Source organism: Vipera ursinii (genome assembly GCF_947247035.1).
Source record: "Vipera ursinii genome assembly, chromosome: 4".
Lineage (NCBI taxonomy): Eukaryota > Metazoa > Chordata > Lepidosauria > Squamata > Viperidae > Vipera > Vipera ursinii.
The window spans coordinates 114907408-114924907 of NC_139514.1; the positions used below are offsets into that span (position 1 = coordinate 114907408).

The 17500-nt window shown below is 39.3% G+C and overlaps 2 long non-coding RNA genes across 2 annotated transcripts in view; both read right to left on the reverse strand.

The window, feature by feature from the left end:
• Positions 1 to 8999, reverse strand: part of LOC310640201 — a 147018-nt gene extending 138019 nt beyond the window's left edge. Inside the window, exon 1 of the long non-coding RNA XR_014492496.1 lies at positions 8939 to 8999. This is a non-coding gene — a long non-coding RNA (uncharacterized lncRNA). The remainder of the gene's footprint in view (positions 1 to 8938) is intronic.
• LOC310640192 overlaps positions 1 to 17500 on the reverse strand; it is a 659926-nt gene that overhangs the window by 448147 nt on the left and 194279 nt on the right. The window contains exon 2 of the long non-coding RNA XR_014492487.1: positions 10372 to 10474. This is a non-coding gene — a long non-coding RNA (uncharacterized lncRNA). The remainder of the gene's footprint in view (positions 1 to 10371; positions 10475 to 17500) is intronic.

A 17500-nucleotide genomic window follows, 5' to 3' on the forward strand; every position in this document is an offset into this window, starting at 1 on the left:
TTAGAGAGGGTGAGAGAGGAGAAAGAAGAGAGAGAGAGAGAGAGAGAGAGAGAGAGAGAGAGAGAGAGAGAGAGAGAGAGGAGAAAGAAAGAAAGAAAGAAAGAAAGAAAGAAAGAAAGAAAGAAAGAAAGAAAGAAAGAAAGAAAGAAAGAAAGTGTTCTGTACCAGCCTGCTATCGACCCTGCAGAAAAGGCAGGGACAACCCCTTTTACAAGAAGGCAAGAGGCTGAACTAAGCCTGCCAAATTATGGATACAAAAGCAAACAAGACACGAACCATGAAACAGGAGCTATTCAAGCGGTTGCCTTCAGCAAACCAGCCCTCCCACGCATTCCCCTTTTTAAACAGTTCAGGGCGTGGCTTCTCTCTGCCTCCTTCCGAGGTGCCCCATTGCCTTCCTCTGTTTACTCCTGATTGACTGCCTCCTGCGTCGGGCATCCTTGAACAGGGCCAGCTGTGGGTCATCTTCATCCACGCTGTCAGGCTCACACAGCTGGGTCGTCGTGACCAGGTGGGAGGGGCCTGGCTGAGGGGTCTCATCAGCAAGCTCTTTCAACACCCCCTCCTCCTCCTCTGAGTCGTCCGACCAACTGCTGAACCCACAGGCTGACCCTGAATCACAACAGAAAGAAAGAAAGAAAGAAAGAAAGAAAGAAGAAAGAAAAGAAAGAAAGAAAGAAAGAAAGAAAGAAAGAAAGAAAGAAAGAAAGAAAGGAAGGAAGGAAGGAAGGAAGGAGGAAAGAAGGAAGGAAGGAAGGAAGGAAGGAAGGAAGGAAGGAAGGAAGGAAGGAAGGAAGGAAGAAGGAAGGAAGAATCAGCTGGTCTTCTGAGCTTTGCCAGCCACCCTTCTAAAGGTGGAATCCCTAACACTGGCTTTCCTCCAGAAACATAAAAGAGAATAGCCTGAGGAACAAATCAAGGTAACTATTGAGGGGAGAAAAAAAATCTGGTAATGAAGCCACCATTGACACTCAACTATGATTTTAGGACCATCTAGTGCAAGTTCGAAGATAGTTCTCTGCTTCTTAGCTTCTCAAGAAATCTGAAGCCAGGAATGTTGGTTGGCCATAAAAATGGTTGGACAATTGCAATAGATTCTGAATCTTTTGTAAAACCCAGTGAAAGTCTTTATGCCCTGGTACTTCAGAATTGATTACTGTACAGAGAAATAGGGTAAACAGAAAAGTGAAATATAAAGCATGTTCATGCAAGATGTAGAGCAGTGTCCAGACCCATTCAATCCAGTAACTTTTAATACCCTATCCCAGTTTAAGATCCAAGGCTAGTACTTACATTTTACTATGAAGTAAATTATTCAACTATAGTGATATGAATACCAAAAAGTCAAGTTGAGAAATGCCTGTCAAATGTCCATTCCTAAAAAAAAAATATTGTGGCATGCAGTCTCCCCAAAAGTCCTGCTCCTTTTGTATTCAGGATACTGCTTACAAGTGCTACATGCTTAGAGCTCAAAGAATTGTTACAGACCCTATGGTCTGTTTCCTCTTGCTCCCCTCTGTGAGGAGGTTTTGAAGTATTTATAGCAGGACTACCCAATTCTGTAATAACTTTGTTCCCTATGCTATCCGTCTGGTAAACTTGCAGGATTCATTTTGCTCACCATGCATACGTACACATAAGCCGAACTAGACTGTGTTGTCTCTCTGTGTCACATAACATATGTGGGTATATGCATAATTCTTTATTTATTGATTTATTCTGTCATATTTATGTAGTGTGTATCAGAGGGGGAGACCCTTTGAGAGCTGAATGCAACAAAATTTCATTTTAATGTATGCCAATTAGTGTACATTCAAAGTGGCAATGGAGTGATTATTCTATTCTATTATTCTATTCTATTCTTGAATCCCATGGTGGAGATGGTTCCTTTTTCAAAAGGAAGACAGGGGTAGCAGCTGATGGTTTTCCAAGGCCTTGGTGGCTAATTTATCCTCTTTGAGGTCAAAAATATATATATAAGGATTTGAATGGGAGATATCAGGAGAGTCCAGCACTTTAGCCCAGGACAGACACTAGAAACTGTCTTTCAAGAAGGCAATGGAAAGACAGTTCCTATAACAATGCTATGAACATGAGGTCACCAGGACGTAGGTTTAATCTGAAATGGTCTCAGTATATGAGAACATTTCAGATTAAACCCAAGTCCTGGTGACCTCATAGGCATAGGAAATGAGGGGTCCTTGGATTAGCACGGACGATGCAATCTAGTTTGGGTAAGGAAATGTCTGCCAGAAAACAACCAAGCTTAAAGAGCACCAAGAACCCTTGAATGGGTCTTTGCAATGCAATTCTGACTGAGGCTCGTTCTCTTTCTAGTCTTAGTAGCTGCTTTCAATTTTTTTCCCCCAGGAAACTTCTGTGACATAAAGTTCCTTTCAAGCCCTTCTCAGTTGGATGCCATTCAGCTCATCGAATACAACAGGGGGAGGTTGCCATTACAACATAAGACAGTTTTGCATCATGTTATTTGGCGCCTATTTATAAATGCATTAGTGTTATTATCCATGGGTTTCTTTTCAATGCAAGCACTCACCTGATAGACCATTTAATTTAATTTAAGCCTCCTTCCCTTCTGGAGAATATTGACTCTGCTGCCACAGGAATGAAAAAAGGAAATTGTGGCGAGTTCCTTGCAGTCCTGTTCGAAAGACACCATAACGGTCCTTAGGGAAAGCTGAATGTGAGCTGGCCTGGCTGAGACTGAAATGACTTACTATTATGCCTCTGGGCTGGTGCAAGTTACTCGGCTGAGTTCCTCGTTCCTCCAGCTTTTCTTTCTAGGCAGCCTCCGGGAAAATAATTGCACAGCCTTTGAACTTGAACTTTCCGAGACGGATAGGCTGCTTAAATTAGACTGTTAAAATGGAAATTAAATTTATCATTGTTATTCTCTTTCTGAATAGTGGATCAGAAAGTGCAGTTGGCTTGGAAACATTCATTGCCACTATAAATAAAACATAGGTTCTTAAAACAAAGTATTTGCTAAGTTACATGCATGGTAGGGACAAGGTGAGACAAGTCCAATTATATGGACTTCTGATCTATATAATTTTGGAGTGTCCACACTTCTCTCTTGTCCAGCAAAGCCAGGGCAAGGTGATCTTCCAAGTTGGTCATAATAATAACTACTACAATAACAATATCTCAATATATTATATATATATATTAAAAAAACCCTTTATTTTTATTGACTTTATTCATTTTTTTTGCTGTTAATGTGTTATTTTAACTTAATAAGTTAACATTTTTGTTGACATTTTCAGTAATAAGCTATTTTTAATGAGCCCATATTATAAAGATAACATTGTTTATTCACTGATAATTTATTTATTTAATCATTAAGCCATAGGCTTCTTGACTCCAGGATGATTCTGGGCAGCTTACACTACAAATCCTAACAATAAATAATAAACAGGAAGGGTGTTACATGTCCAGTAGTAAACATAAGTTTACATATTGACTAATTTCAAACCTTCGTGAAATATATTCAACAAATCCGTAGCAATAGAGCAGAAAACGATGATCCCAAAGAGATCAAAATGGTTCCCACCAGCACACTGAAATGCACAAATGTTCCTAAATGCAATTAAGAATTGTATTTCTTTTACTTGGGTTCTTAAAATGTGTAAGAATTAAAGACAATGAAGCCAAGATCCAACTTCATGACAACATAATGAGATATTGATTAAAAAACACAGCACTGTGCTACATAATCAAATACAATGAGTTCTTCAAGCAGTAAAACTGCCTCTGCACCACACTTGTGTAGAAGTTGGAAATAATTAAAATTATTTAGATTATCTGGTGTCTGTGTCAATGACAGCACCAGCTCTTGATTTTGACTCTGGAAGGAGGCACGCCAAAGCTCTGTGACTTATTCGAAACAGCCATGCAATCCTAAGAAAAGCAACGGCTACTTTAATGAGTTCTAGACACATGCTATTTGCACATTTGCTTACTCCTGAGTGTCCTCAACAACCCTGTTCTGAATCAGACCCAAAGCACCGCAAATCTCTAGAAAGTGAAAGTTATTCTTGCACGAATTAAACAATATTGGAAAATGAGGTGCAAGATGGACCTGTAAAGGTTATTGAAAAGCAAAAGTACATTAAAAAAAAGAATTGGTGAGAGTTTGATGAGCAAAAGAACAGAATAGAGTAGAGTAGAGTAGAGTAGAGTAGAGTAGAGTAGAGTAGAGTAGAGTAGAGTAGAGTAGAATAGAATAGAATAGAATAGAATAGAATAGAATAGAATAGAATAGAATAGAATAAAAATATAGAATAGAATAGAATAGAATAGAATAGAATAGAATAGAATAGAATAGAATAGAATAGAATAGAATAGAATAGAATGGAATGGAATGGAATGGAATGGAATGGAATGGAATGGAATGGAATGGAATGGAATGGAATATTGCTGGAAGGGACCTTGGAGGTCATCTAGTCCAGCCTCCTGCTCAGGCAGGAAACCCTACACCATTTCAGACAAAGGGTTGTCCAGTCTCTTCTTAAAAACTTCCAGTGTTGGAGCATTCACAGCTTCGGGAGGCAGGTTGTTCCACTGGTTAATTGTTCTAACTGTCAGGAATTTTCTCCTTAGCTCTAGTTTGCTTCTCTCCTTGATGAGTTTCCATCCTTTCCTTCTCATCCTGCCTTCAGGTGCTTTGGAGAATAGGTTGACCCCCCTTTTCTTTGTGGCAACCCCTGAGATATGGGAAGACTGCTACCATGTCACTCCTAGTCCTTCTCTTCATTAAACTAGACATGCCCAATTCCAGCAACTGTTCTTTATGCATTTAGCCTCCAGTACTCTAATCATCTTTTGCTGCTCTTCTCTGTACTCTTTCTAGAGGCTCAACATGTTTTTTACATCGTGGTGACCAAAACTGGATGCAGTATTCCAAGTGTGGCCTTACCCAAGGCATTGTAAAGTGGTATTAACACTTCACATGATCTTGATTCCATTCCTCTGTTAATGCAGCCTAGCACTGTTGGCTGGCTCGTATTTAGAATAACCTTATAATAGAACAAAGAGATAACATTTTATCTATGACAGAGAACTGGTTAGTTATCATGGAAGCCCAGGCTGAGCTGTTAGTTACCAGCTAATTCTTCTCATAGGAATAGTGCAAAATGTTATTTCAGAAGGGAGTAGGGCATCTATATTACTCTCTTGCTGACTCCTCCACCCCATTTTGGATTCTGGTATTTTGAAGGTATCTCAAAGGTGCTTTTTCAAATGGCAACTGGGCTGTTTTTGTTGTGTTTTTTTTTTCCTTGAGGGAAAAGAAGAAGACATTTTGTTTTGTTTCTCATCCAAAGAAACCTTCATGAGTTGTGAGGGAATGGAAAGACATCTTCATCACAATTGATGAAGCTTCTTGGATGAGAAGCAAAAAAAAATATTCTTCTTCCTCAAAGAAAAATAATAATAATGCAGTTGACTTTTGAAAGAAAGCCCCTTTGAGATAACTATGACTTTGATCACTGAGAATCTACATCAGGGGCATCTTCCAACTTGGCCCTTTGATGACTTGTGGACTCCAACTCCCAGAATTCCTGAGCTAGCGTGCTGGGCTGAGGAATTCTGGGAGTTGAAGTCCACAAGTCATCAAAGGGCCAAGTTTGAAGACCCCCTGATCGACATCGACGTATAATTTGAAGGTACTTATACTATCACTAGGGACGCGGTGGCTCAGTGGGTTAGGACGCTGAGCTTGTCGACCAGAAGGTCGGCAGTTTGGCGGGTCGAATCCCGAGTGCCGCGTAGCAGAGTGAGTGCCTGTTACTCGTCCCAGCTTCTGCCAACCTAGCAGTTCAAAAGCACGTAAAAATGCAAGTAGAAAAATAGGGACCACTCCGGTGGGAAGGTAACAGCATTCCGTGCGCCTTTGGCGTCTAGTCATGCCGGCCACATGACCACGGAGACGTCCTTGGACAAGCGCTGGCTCTTCGGCTTTGAAACGGAGATGAGCACCGGCCCCTAGAGTCGGAAACGACTAGCACGCATGTGCGGGGGAACCTTTACCGTTACCTTTATACTATCACTGCATGATTGGGTGAAGACACTGTCTCTGGTGCAGTCTCTGGCCAGCATGCAACCAGGTAGCAGCCATGCTTTGACAACTGGTCTCAGAGTTGGTGTTAGAAGCTTGGGTTTGAGGAAATCAACATTTATGTTAAAAACTACCTTAAAACAGGTTTCTTGTAGTTTCGTGGTCTTTAGCCATATTATTTTAAAACCTGTCTGAGATGCAGGCCATGTGATTAATCTCATTTTCATCCTGGAGGTGAGTAGTCCTCCTGTAGGGGTTCCACAATCACGGCCCTGCCAAAATTAATATGGTCTGTCCTCAGAACCAGATTTATCCTGTTGGGTTTCCAATAATGCTGGGGGAGGGGGGGAATTTATAGAACCTGACTTGTAAATTATTTTATGCTTGAGCAATAGATCAACAAAGGCTCCCATGTATTTGATTTGATGGAAGATGTCACGTAGCCCTTCCCAAAGGACACATTCAAGGAAGGACAGTGAAGAAACAATTGCTTCTATAAAAGTATGCTTGGCTATTCCATGCACTAACAACAACAACAACAAAAGCAGGGTCTAAACCTGAGCTGCAATTCTTTCTCAACCACGCTGGGTTTTGCTTTTCAAAGATTCTCCCCTCCCCAAACTTTGGGAATTTGGACCGCATATAATTTGTCACAAAGAACATTTGTTTACATAAAGCACATTACTATTCCAGACAAAATGTCTCTGCCGATGCTGCTGAAAGTCAACGGAATGGCAAAAAGAATTGCATCTTGATTATCAACTTGCAAATAGGACTGTATAGATCACTCGATGCAAGTTCCATTTTGTTTGCATTATTCAACCCGCGCCAATTTCCCCATTCTTCTAGGATTTTTTTTTTAAAAAAAAGAAAAGAAAAAGCAAGAACATTTCCATTGATTTGGCTTGCAGGTTTCCGTCATGTACTTTTATATTCCTTAGCTTTGAAAGATATAAAAGGACCCTTTAAAAATTTAAAGACCCTTTGTCAAAAATTTTCTCTCCTTCTTATTGATATTTATTTATTTTATTTTATTTTAATTCCATTTATATCCCGCCCTTCTCCGAAGACTCAGGGCGGCTTACAAGCTTAGCAATAGCCTTCATTCTATGTATATGCCTGCTTGTTAGGGCTTTCACACACACCCCAAGCGGCATTATTACAAAGTCAGCTTAATTGCCCCCAACAATCTGGGTCCTCATTTTACCTACCTCGGAAGGATGGAAGGCTGAGTCAACCTTGAGCCTGGTGGGATGCGAACCTGCACTAATTGCAGGCAGCTGGTGTTACTTAAGGAGGCATTAGCCCACTGCTCCACCAAGGCTCTTTTATCCCAGGGGGAAAAAAATACAAGGATGTTGAAATATAATATTTACTGCTGAACCCCTTACTTATAATTGATGCAAAAAAAGAGAAGTGAGTTGCATAGGAATGGTTGAGCAACCTGTTGATCTTCTTGGTTGTGCCCAGCCAAATTTCTGGAAACCCTAACACTCAAAGTAGATACAGTAGTAGCCAAAATTGTGGAAACCTTTTGGGAAAAGTGTAGAGTAGAAATGCCACCTTTGGTTAAGTTTCCAACAATTTGTTTTTTATTTTTTTTTATAACTGTAGCCTTGTTCACTTAATAATACTATTTTACATTTGCTTTCTGGGCAACCAGTCAACTCTTTGCACCATTACTTTAATTTTATTACATTTTTACAAGTTCACCAAATGAAAAACATAAAAACCCAAACAACCTGATGGCGACCACATAACACACGGACAAATGTCCTCCTCTCAGCTTCATTGCATGATATCAATAACTGAATCCTGTTGTGATCTGATTGGCTCATTGCCAAAACAAGATGTCACCTGATTGGCTCTTTAAACACTCGTGCTTATTGGCTACAATCAGATGAAGGAAAACTACCAGATATCAACCTAAGCAATTTGTGCTTCCTTTTTCTGGTTATTTGGCTATCACTTTTCATAGAATACAGTACAGATAATTGAAAAAACTTTGTTGCATTACATTCTTGATGAAATTATCTTTCCACTGATATATAATTTTATGGTACTACTGCCCCCATCAAACTTCGTTAGCCTTATTAGCCATCAAACTTCAAAAAGACCCTTTTCCCAAAAGGTTTCCACAATTTGGGCCACTACTTTATATACCTGTTGCCTTCTGTAATGTTTAGGATTTCTTTTCTCCTCACCAAAATCAGAATAAGGAAATGTTCCACCAACTCACCAAGAGCTTCAGAAGAGATGGAAGAAGAATGGAAGGAATATCCTCCTTCAAGTCAATAACTCTGTCATAAGTTTGAAATACAAGCAAGCATCACCATGATCCCAAGAGGAGAGGAAAGTGTTGGCATCACTCAAAGTCAAGGTTCATGAGTCTTTATTATAGTACAAATCCAATAACCTCTAGTGCCAAGAGATTGTGTTGCTGTCACAAGTCTGAAAGATGACAGATCCATTGTCACTGTAGTCATCATGATCATTCACCTGTTGGGAGCCTTTCATTCTTCCTTTTGGGACTTTTATTTTATTTTGGCAGAAGATGATAGAAACTACCCAATGAAAAACTTCAAAGTTTTTTTTTCCCTCCCCAAAATTCCAGTCAGGTTCTTAAATGCTTAAAACCTCTTCATGTCTGCATTCTGTTATGTCCAGTAAGAATCATCACTAAATCCTGAAAGCATCCATAGAGCAAGATGTGGAAATATCTGTAGAAATTCTACCAAAAGAATTAGAATTAGAAAAAAGTTGAGCTGGAAGGGACCTTGGAGGTCTTCTAGTCCAGCCCCCTGCTGGAGCAGGAGAACCTATACCACTTCAGACAAGAGACTGTCCTGTCTTTTCTTAAACACCTCCAGTGATGGAGCACCCACGATTTCTGGAGGCAGGCTGTTCCACTGGTTAATTGTCCTCACTGTCAGGAAGTTTCTCCTTAATTCCAGCTGCTTCTCTCCTTGATTAGTTTCCAACCATTGTTTCTTGTCCTGCTCTCTGGTGCCTTGGAGAATAATTTGACCCCCTCCTCTTCTTTGTGGAAGCCCCTCAAATGCTGGAATACTGCTATCACGTCACCCTTATTTCTTCTTTTCTTTAGACTGGCCAAACCCAAATCCTGCAGCCATTCTTCATATGTTTAGTCTCCAGGCCTTATATCATCTTAGTTGCTTTTCTCTGAACTTTTCCCAAGGTCTCAACATCTACTAGGACTGGGCAATAATGTCTATTTTCAAAATATTTAGTTCCTTTGAAAAGTGAAATGAAGAAAAAGAAAATAGGACCGTTCTTAAATTAGCAAAGATCGTACGAAAATGTTTTTATTTATTTATTTCAAACACCCTTTAATCATATTGCTAAGCACATTGATTTGTGTTTTAAATTGTAAGCCACCCTGAGTCTTCGGAGAAGGGCGGGATATAAATGGGATTTAAAAAAATAATAACTGCTTGCAACTTAATACCATGTATTCAGTAAATAGCTGCTGTATTAGGTGTCTATCCTTTGCTTGATGTTCCTTAGAATTTCTTCCAAAAGCTTCTCTGTGGCAGTCAAAAGAAGTGGGCAGTTTATTATTATTATTATTAGCTGATTTGCAGTGTTCGTCAAATATCACTGGGCATGCCAGAGGAAAGAACAGAGAGAAACACACAAAAGGCCAAAACAAGCCAGAAACTAATCAGCATAGGATGATCAAACTGGAAAAAAAACACAACCACACAAAAAGAAAACCCAAAGCGAAAGGGTCAAATAATGAATGAACAGTCTTAAGGAATCATGTTACTGCACCTCTCGTTGGCATAACATGCCAACACTATGAAGTGTATGTTTGTCATTGGATAATGGCACAAATAAAAGCTGTTCTACTCCTTGTCTTTTTGGGTTTGAGCCAACAGTCCCTGCCAACTCTCTGTTATCTCCTGTGTATTTTACAAAGCTGAATACACATCTGTACAAAGGGATTTGTGCTCATTGTAAACTATATCTTAGGAGAGCATATTAAACGAAGACACTATAATGGCTAGGAGTTACAGGGACTGATCTGATGCTTCAGAAATTATGCCAAGTAGTCACAAAAACCTAGTCTCATTACTACAGTGCCAAAATTTTAGAGGAAGAGGACATGGATTTGATAAACACTGCTTTTCCCATTTCTCAATTTCTTCATTAATAATAATAATAATAATAATAATAATAATAATAATAATAATAATAATAATAATAATAATAATAATAATGTTTAATTGTTGTTTGCATATTTTAGATTATGTTTGTTTGTATTTTTATACCTCTGGGAAGTTGGGGAGGGGGGAGGGGAGGGGAGAGTTGGGGAGGTTTGGGGAGAGGGGAGGGGGAGGGGAGGGGTTTTGTATTCAAAAATGTACTGTAAAACTTTTTAATAAAAAAAGATAAACACTGCTTTTCCCATTTCTCAATTTCTTCATTTAAAATAATAATAATAATAATGTTTAATTTGCAATGGGCAAATTTTTATTCTGAAACCATGCAAAAAATTCTTGGATAGTGGAAAATTTACTTCTCGTTATTTGAATATTTGAATACTGAATATTTAAACATTGAATATTTGATGTCTTGAAACCTATTGATTCATTGGAAATACTTACCTGATACCTGTTTCGCTGCTTTCTATCTTCCCTTTTCTCACCAGATTTGGTGAGCATCCATTAGACTAAAAGTCGATTTAACGTGGCATTCTCAGGAATTAGCAACTGTTTTTTTTCAACTTCCCTTTTGTTTCTCTTTCATTTTCCCTGCAAAACATCAAGATCTTGATTGTTGCAAGGATGTATCTTTCGTTCTCCAGACTTGCCATGTTCAAAGCACAGTTGAGCATTTCCCCCGAAGAGTTTGTTGATATCCTTTACGCATGACAATGAAGTTAAAGATAAGCCCAAGAATATTTTGGCCTGTTGCCACAAACTCCCACTTACTGGATCATAGACTTCAATAGGGAAATCCTACGAGCCCTATTCCTCCTCAAAAAAAAAGGTGGGGAAATTTACATTAGTGAGAAGAGGAATCGTGCTAATTATGTTTCTCTAGCATTCCAGAATTCAATGGATGTCAGAATAACAGTATAATAGAACAACAAAATAACAGAGTTGGAAGGGACCCTGGAGGTCTTCTAGTCCAACCACCTGCTCAAGCAGGAGACCCTATGCCATTTCAGACAAATGGGCTGTCCAGTCTCATCTTAAAAACCTCCAGTGTTGGATCGTTCACAACTTGTGGAGGCAAGTCCTTCCATTGATTAAATTTTCTCAGAGTCAGGAAATTTCTCCATTGTCAGAAGAATAGACTAGACTAGACTAGACTAGACTAGGTGAGAGCTTGATGAGCAAAAGAATACAGTAGAGTAGAGTAGAGTAGAGTAGAGTAGAGTAGAGTAGAGTAGAATAGAATAGAATAGAATAGAATAGAATAGAGTAGAATAGAGTAGAGTAGAGTAGAGTAGAGTAGAGTAGAGTAGAGTAGAATAGAATAGAATAGAATAGAATAGAATAGAATAGAATAGAGAATAGAATAGAATAGAATAGAATAGGAATAGAAGAGAAGAGAAGAGAAGAGAAGAGAAGAGAAGAGAAGAGAAGAGAAGAGAAGGAGAAGAGAGGAGAGGAGAGGAGAGGAGAGGAGAGGAGAGGAGAGGAGAGGAGAGGAGAGGAAAGAGAAGAGAAGAGAAGGAGAGGAAAAAGAAGAGAAGAGAAGAGAAGAGAAGAGAAGAGAAGAGAAGAGAAGAGAAGAGAAGAGAAGAGAAGAGAAGAGAAGGAGAGGAGAGGAAAGAGAAGAGAAGAGAAGGAGAGGAAAGAGAAGAGAAGAGAAGAGAAGAGAAGAGAAGAGAAGAGAAGAGAGAGAAGAGAAGGAGAGGAAAGAGAAGAGAAGAGAAGAGAAGAGAAGAGAAGGAGAAGAGAGGAGAGGAGAGGAGAGGAGAGGAGAGGAGAGGAGAGGAGAGGAGAGGAAAGAGAAGAGAAGAGAAGGAGAGGAAAAAAGAAGAGAAGAGAAGAGAAGAGAAGAGAAGAGAAGAGAAGAGAAGAGAAGAGAAGAGAAGGAGAGGAGAGGAAAGAGAAGAGAAGAGAAGGAGAGGAAAGAGAAGAGAAGAGAAGAGAAGAGAAGAGAAGAGAAGAGAAGAGAAGAGAAGAGAAGAGAAGAGAAGAGAAGGAGAGGAAAGAGAAGAGAAGAGAAGAGAAGAGAAGAGAAGAGAAGAGAAGAGAAGAGAAGAGAAGAGAAGAGAGAAGAGAGAGAAGAGAGCTGGAAGGGACCTTGGAGATCCTGCAGTCCAGCACCCTGCTCAAATTAGTGAAGAAAGGCCAGAATTTCCCTTTTTTAGGCTAGCAAGATATTTATACTCTACAACTTCCGCTAACTCAAGAGAGCATTAACTTTATTGTCCTTTGATATCCAGCAATCATTGAATCCCAGATGAGCTAGTGCTGAGCCCTTGTGGAGAAGAAAATATTGAATGCATGGCCCATGTGGTGCTGCAGCCTTAAATAAAATAAAATAAAAATAAAGAACCATGTCCTTCTTTAACAAAGTACCAGGAAATTCTTTTCTTTCTTTTTCTCTTTTATTATGATGTTCTTATAAATCTCAATATATTGTTTTGTTTCAATAGATTGATGTTTGCCTAATAGGCCACACTGCAACAGAAAAGAGAAAGAAAAGAAATTCTATCAATGTTAATTACAATTTAGGGTGTCAATATTACAAACGTAGAATTATTTGTGTGTTGTTGTTTTTTTTTTTTATCCAAAGTTGGGTATAACATTGGGGGGGGAGAAAAATCACTACAAGCCACATCTGAATAATTGCTACATAGGAGAGGTTTCGATCTTCAGTTCATTACTTTTTGAAGTCTCCCTTGAATTGTGACTTAGTATATGGATGGAAATTCTGGTTTATTCTGTGTACAACCGTTATTAGTAGACCAGTATGACTCAGTTTCTACGAATGTGGCCAAATTTTGCTATACAGGTGGTCCTCAACATAGGAGCACAATTGGGCCCAAATTTCTGTTGTGAAATGAGACTGTCCAAAGAAAAAATCTTCATCAGGGTCCAGTACAAGCCAGGAATAAACAAAATGGAGACTGCTTTAGAAAGAAGGTTGGAATTTACTGAAGAGCAGAACCAAAAGACAGGTGGCTCTGGAGCAGCTGACCACATGTTGCTGAGGGTGGTGGGTGTTTTATACCTTCTGGGGCTCTTGAGGTTGCTTCCTGTTCCTGTCAGAGGCTTTGTATTTCCTGTGTCATGTACTTTGACCTGAGTCTGAGTGTGCCCTTTTGGTATTGGTGGGTTAATCCTATTATGTTTCCTGTCCTAAGAGTTTGGGTGGGGTCTTTGTCTTTCTAATCTCTTCAGCTTCTAGCTTGCTGGCTTCATTCCTTCTTGAAAGGATTATCACATCTGCATTTCTAAAAGCTGGCCTCTGCCTAGTTTCTGCTTGGGGGAGAGGGGCTGGGGCTGGTTTCTGGAGGCTGGTTTCTGTCTTTTTAAAAGAACTTATCCATTATTCCTTTGGGGAAATATATATTTCATATTCCCCAAAATGCTTCTTTCTCTGGATTCTTCCCACAACACACTGGTTAAATGAACTTTGCCCCATTTTAGGGGCAAACTCTTCCCACAGTTGTTAAGTGAATCACCGCAGTTTATAAATTACCAACCTGGTTGTTAAGTGAACCTGGCTTCCCCGGTTGACTTTGCTTGTCAGAAGGCTGCGAAATGGGATCATGTGACCTTGGGACACAGCGATGGTCATAAGTATGAACCTGTTGGCAAACATCTGGATTTTGATCCCATGGTCATGGGGATGCTGCAAAGGCCATAACTGTGAAAAAACGATCATAAGTCACATTTTTCGGTGCCATTGTAACCAGGGAACTGGAAGCTAAAGCATATAAGTAAGTGTTGTTGGAACTGGGTATGTCTAGTCTAATGAAGAGAAGGGCGAGGGGTGACATGATAGCCGTGTTCCAATATCTCAGGGGCTGCCACAAAGAAGAGGCAGTCAAGCTATTCTCCAAAGCCCCTGAAGGCAGGACAAGAAGCAACAGATGGAAACTCATCAAGGAGAGAAGCAACCTAGAACCAAGGAGAAATGTCCTGACAATGAGGACAATTAATCAGTGGAACCACCTGCCTCCAGAAGATGTGGGTGCTCCATCACTGGAAGTTTTTAAGAAGAGACTGGACAGTCATTTGTCTCAAATGGTATAGAGTTTCCTGCCTGAGCAGGGGTTTGGACTAGAAGACCTCCAAGGTCCCTTCCAACTACTGCTGCTGCTGCTACTACTACTACTACTACTACTACTACTACTACTACTACTAATTATTATTATTATTATTATTATTATTATTATTATTATTATTATTATTATTATTATTATTATTATCATCATCATCATCATCCTTATCATTATTATCTTTTTTGCTAAGCAAATAGAATGGAAATATCCATGTAATCATCAGGATTTCATCTCAATGAAGTCTCAATCATCCAGGCCAAAGGTGTCTAAAGTTTGAATTGTGGCAACTGGATCAAAATACCAAAGTTGTCACCAGAACTACACCATAGCTCAGTGTGAGGAAGACTATCATTAGTCATAGCTGCAAAACATCTAGATGACCTTGATTGACCTGAGGCCATCAGAATCAGTGTCAAAATCAGTAAGAAGGCAGGTGTGACTTTATAGTCCACACCGTCTGTATATGCATGCTGTCAGACCTTCAAACACTCTGAATGCAGCCATGTTTCGTCATTTTTCGGCTGCCACAGCAATGGGAGTTAGGGGGAGACTGCATTCTTATAGTTCAGTCAAAACAATAACTTTCCTGTGGGAACCAAGGTCAAGCAGCTTAAGTGTTAATTGAGGATTGGGATTTATGACACATCAATGGGCGGGGAGTTCAACTTTTAATTTGTAACCTTTTGGGGGAGGGGTGACTTTCAATCTTGGTTTCACCTTTGTTGTTGCTGATATTATGTAGCCATTAAAAGTGTCCTTTGAGGAAAGCAATTACCTCAGAGTTCTTATTTCTTCTGGTCTCATCTATCGGAACCATGACACATGCAACACTGACACACAAACAAAATGGGCAGGGCCCATTGGTGGAGCCTTGGTGGAGCAGTGGGCTAATGCCTCCTTAAGTAACACCAGCTGCCTGCAATTAGTGCAGGTTCGAGTCCCACCAGGCTCAAGGTTGACTCAGCCTTCCATCCTTCCGAGGTAGGTAAAATGAGGACCCAGATTGTTGGGGGCAATAAGCTGACTTTGTAATAATGCTGCTTGGGGGGGGGGGGGGCGAAAGCCCTAATAAGCAGGCATATACATAGAATGAAGGCTATTGCTAAGCACATTGCTTTGTGCTTAAATTGTAAGCTGCCCTGAGTCTTCAGAGAAGGGCGGGATATAAATGGGATTAAAATAATAATAATAATAATAATAATAATAATAATAATAATAATAATAATAATAATAATAATAATAATAATAATAGTTATTGTTGTTGTTGTTGTTGTTGTTATTATTATTATTATTATTATTATTATTATTATTATTATTATTATTATTATTATTATTATTATTCAGGGGTCTTCAAACCTGGCCCTTTTATGACATGTGGACTTCAACTCCCAGAATTCCTCAGCCAGGCAGTTGAAGTCCACAAGTCATAAAAGGGCCAAGTTTGAAGACCCCTGTCTTAAATCTAACAAGCAAAATGGAGGCTGGCTGAGGAATTCTGGGAGTTGAAGTCCACAAATCATAAAAGGGCCAAGTTTGAAGACCCCTGCTCTAATCAGTATGAACACACATCTCCAATTTGTGCCTGGAAGGGTTTATTTTTGAGAAAGTGGAAGAAATGGGGGGAAATGTTTGAAAGGACCAGACCCATTGGTGACCACTGAGAATTTCCGAAGTGTTTTGCTGATTAACTATTCATTTTTCAAAATTAGAGTTTTATGCTTTTAAAATCCATCTAGATTTAAATGTAAAAAATAACATCACAATTATTTAAATTTTAACACAAACTTGGTTTCTATTTTTAACAGCTCAATTGCCAAGAAAAAAAAAAGCAGATGCTGCAGATCTTGGTAATGTCACACTTTAGACTCATTTTAAACACAATTCAACCAAAGATATTCATGTTTAAACCTGGCAAGTTCAGCATAGGAGAATTAAGTTTGTGCTTAATTCTTGCATTGACAGAAATAGGCTTGAAAAGTGTTGCTCTGCTAGTGTAATAATTCAGTGGAACATCAGGTTTTATTTTTCTGGTCTCTATGGAAAGTTAAAGAAAGAAGATCTTTTTTTAGAAAAAGAGGAAGCTATGTGTTGCTGATAAATCTCGTTCCTGGAAAAATGTATAACTGCCTAGTCTAATTTTAATGCTTGTTTATTATTATTATTATTATTATTATTATTATTATTATTATTATTATTATTATTATTATTATTATTATTATTATTATTATTATTATTATTATTATTATTCATTTTATTCCCAGAAAATTTCATCTGGTAAATTTGGCTATCCTCTAATTCAATAGCATGTCACTCTAACTCTCTAGTTAGTTTCATGTGAATTGCAAAACAAAATTGCAAGTCAAGACTGAAGTCCTCAAACATGAATGTCACTACGGACAGACAATCCAAAACAGACTCTTCCAACACACTTGTATTTTTTTCTCCTTTTAAGGGAGGGAGGGAGGAAATATGGAAAGTCAGAATGAAAGAAAGAAAATAGGAAGAAAAAAAGAAAGGAGAGAGGGAAGGAAGGAGGGAGGGAGGAAAGAAAGAAAGAAAGAAAGAAAGAAAGAAAGAAAGAAAGAAAGAAAGAAAGAAAGAAAGAAGGAGGGAGGGAGGGAGGGAGGAAGGGAGGAAGGAAAGAAAGAAAGAAAAAAAGAAAGAAAGAAAGAAAGAAAGAAAGAAGGGAGGGAGGGAGGGAGGGAAGAAAGAAGGGAGGGAGGGAGGAAAGGAAGGAGGGAAGGAAAGAAGGAAGGAAAGAAAGGAAGGAGGGAGGGAAGGCAGGAGGGAGGAAGGAAAGAAAGAAAGATGAAAGGAAGGAAGGAAGGAAGGAAGCAAGGAAGGAAGGAGGGAGGGAGGGAGGGAGGGAGGGAGGATTCGACCCACCAACCTGCCAAACATCTGATCGACAACCTCAGCGTCCTAATCAGTGACAATTTTGTCAATCCTGTCCATCAAGAAACAATAGGACGATACAGACGTATAGTCCACAAACACATCGGGAAGAAAGTATAGCTGCATGACAGGATAACAAAATAACAATAGAACAGCAGGGAACTTGGAGGTCTTCTAGTCCAACACCCTGCTCAGGCGGGAGACCCTATACCACTTCAGACCCTTCAGACCCTTCAGACCCTTCAGACCCTATA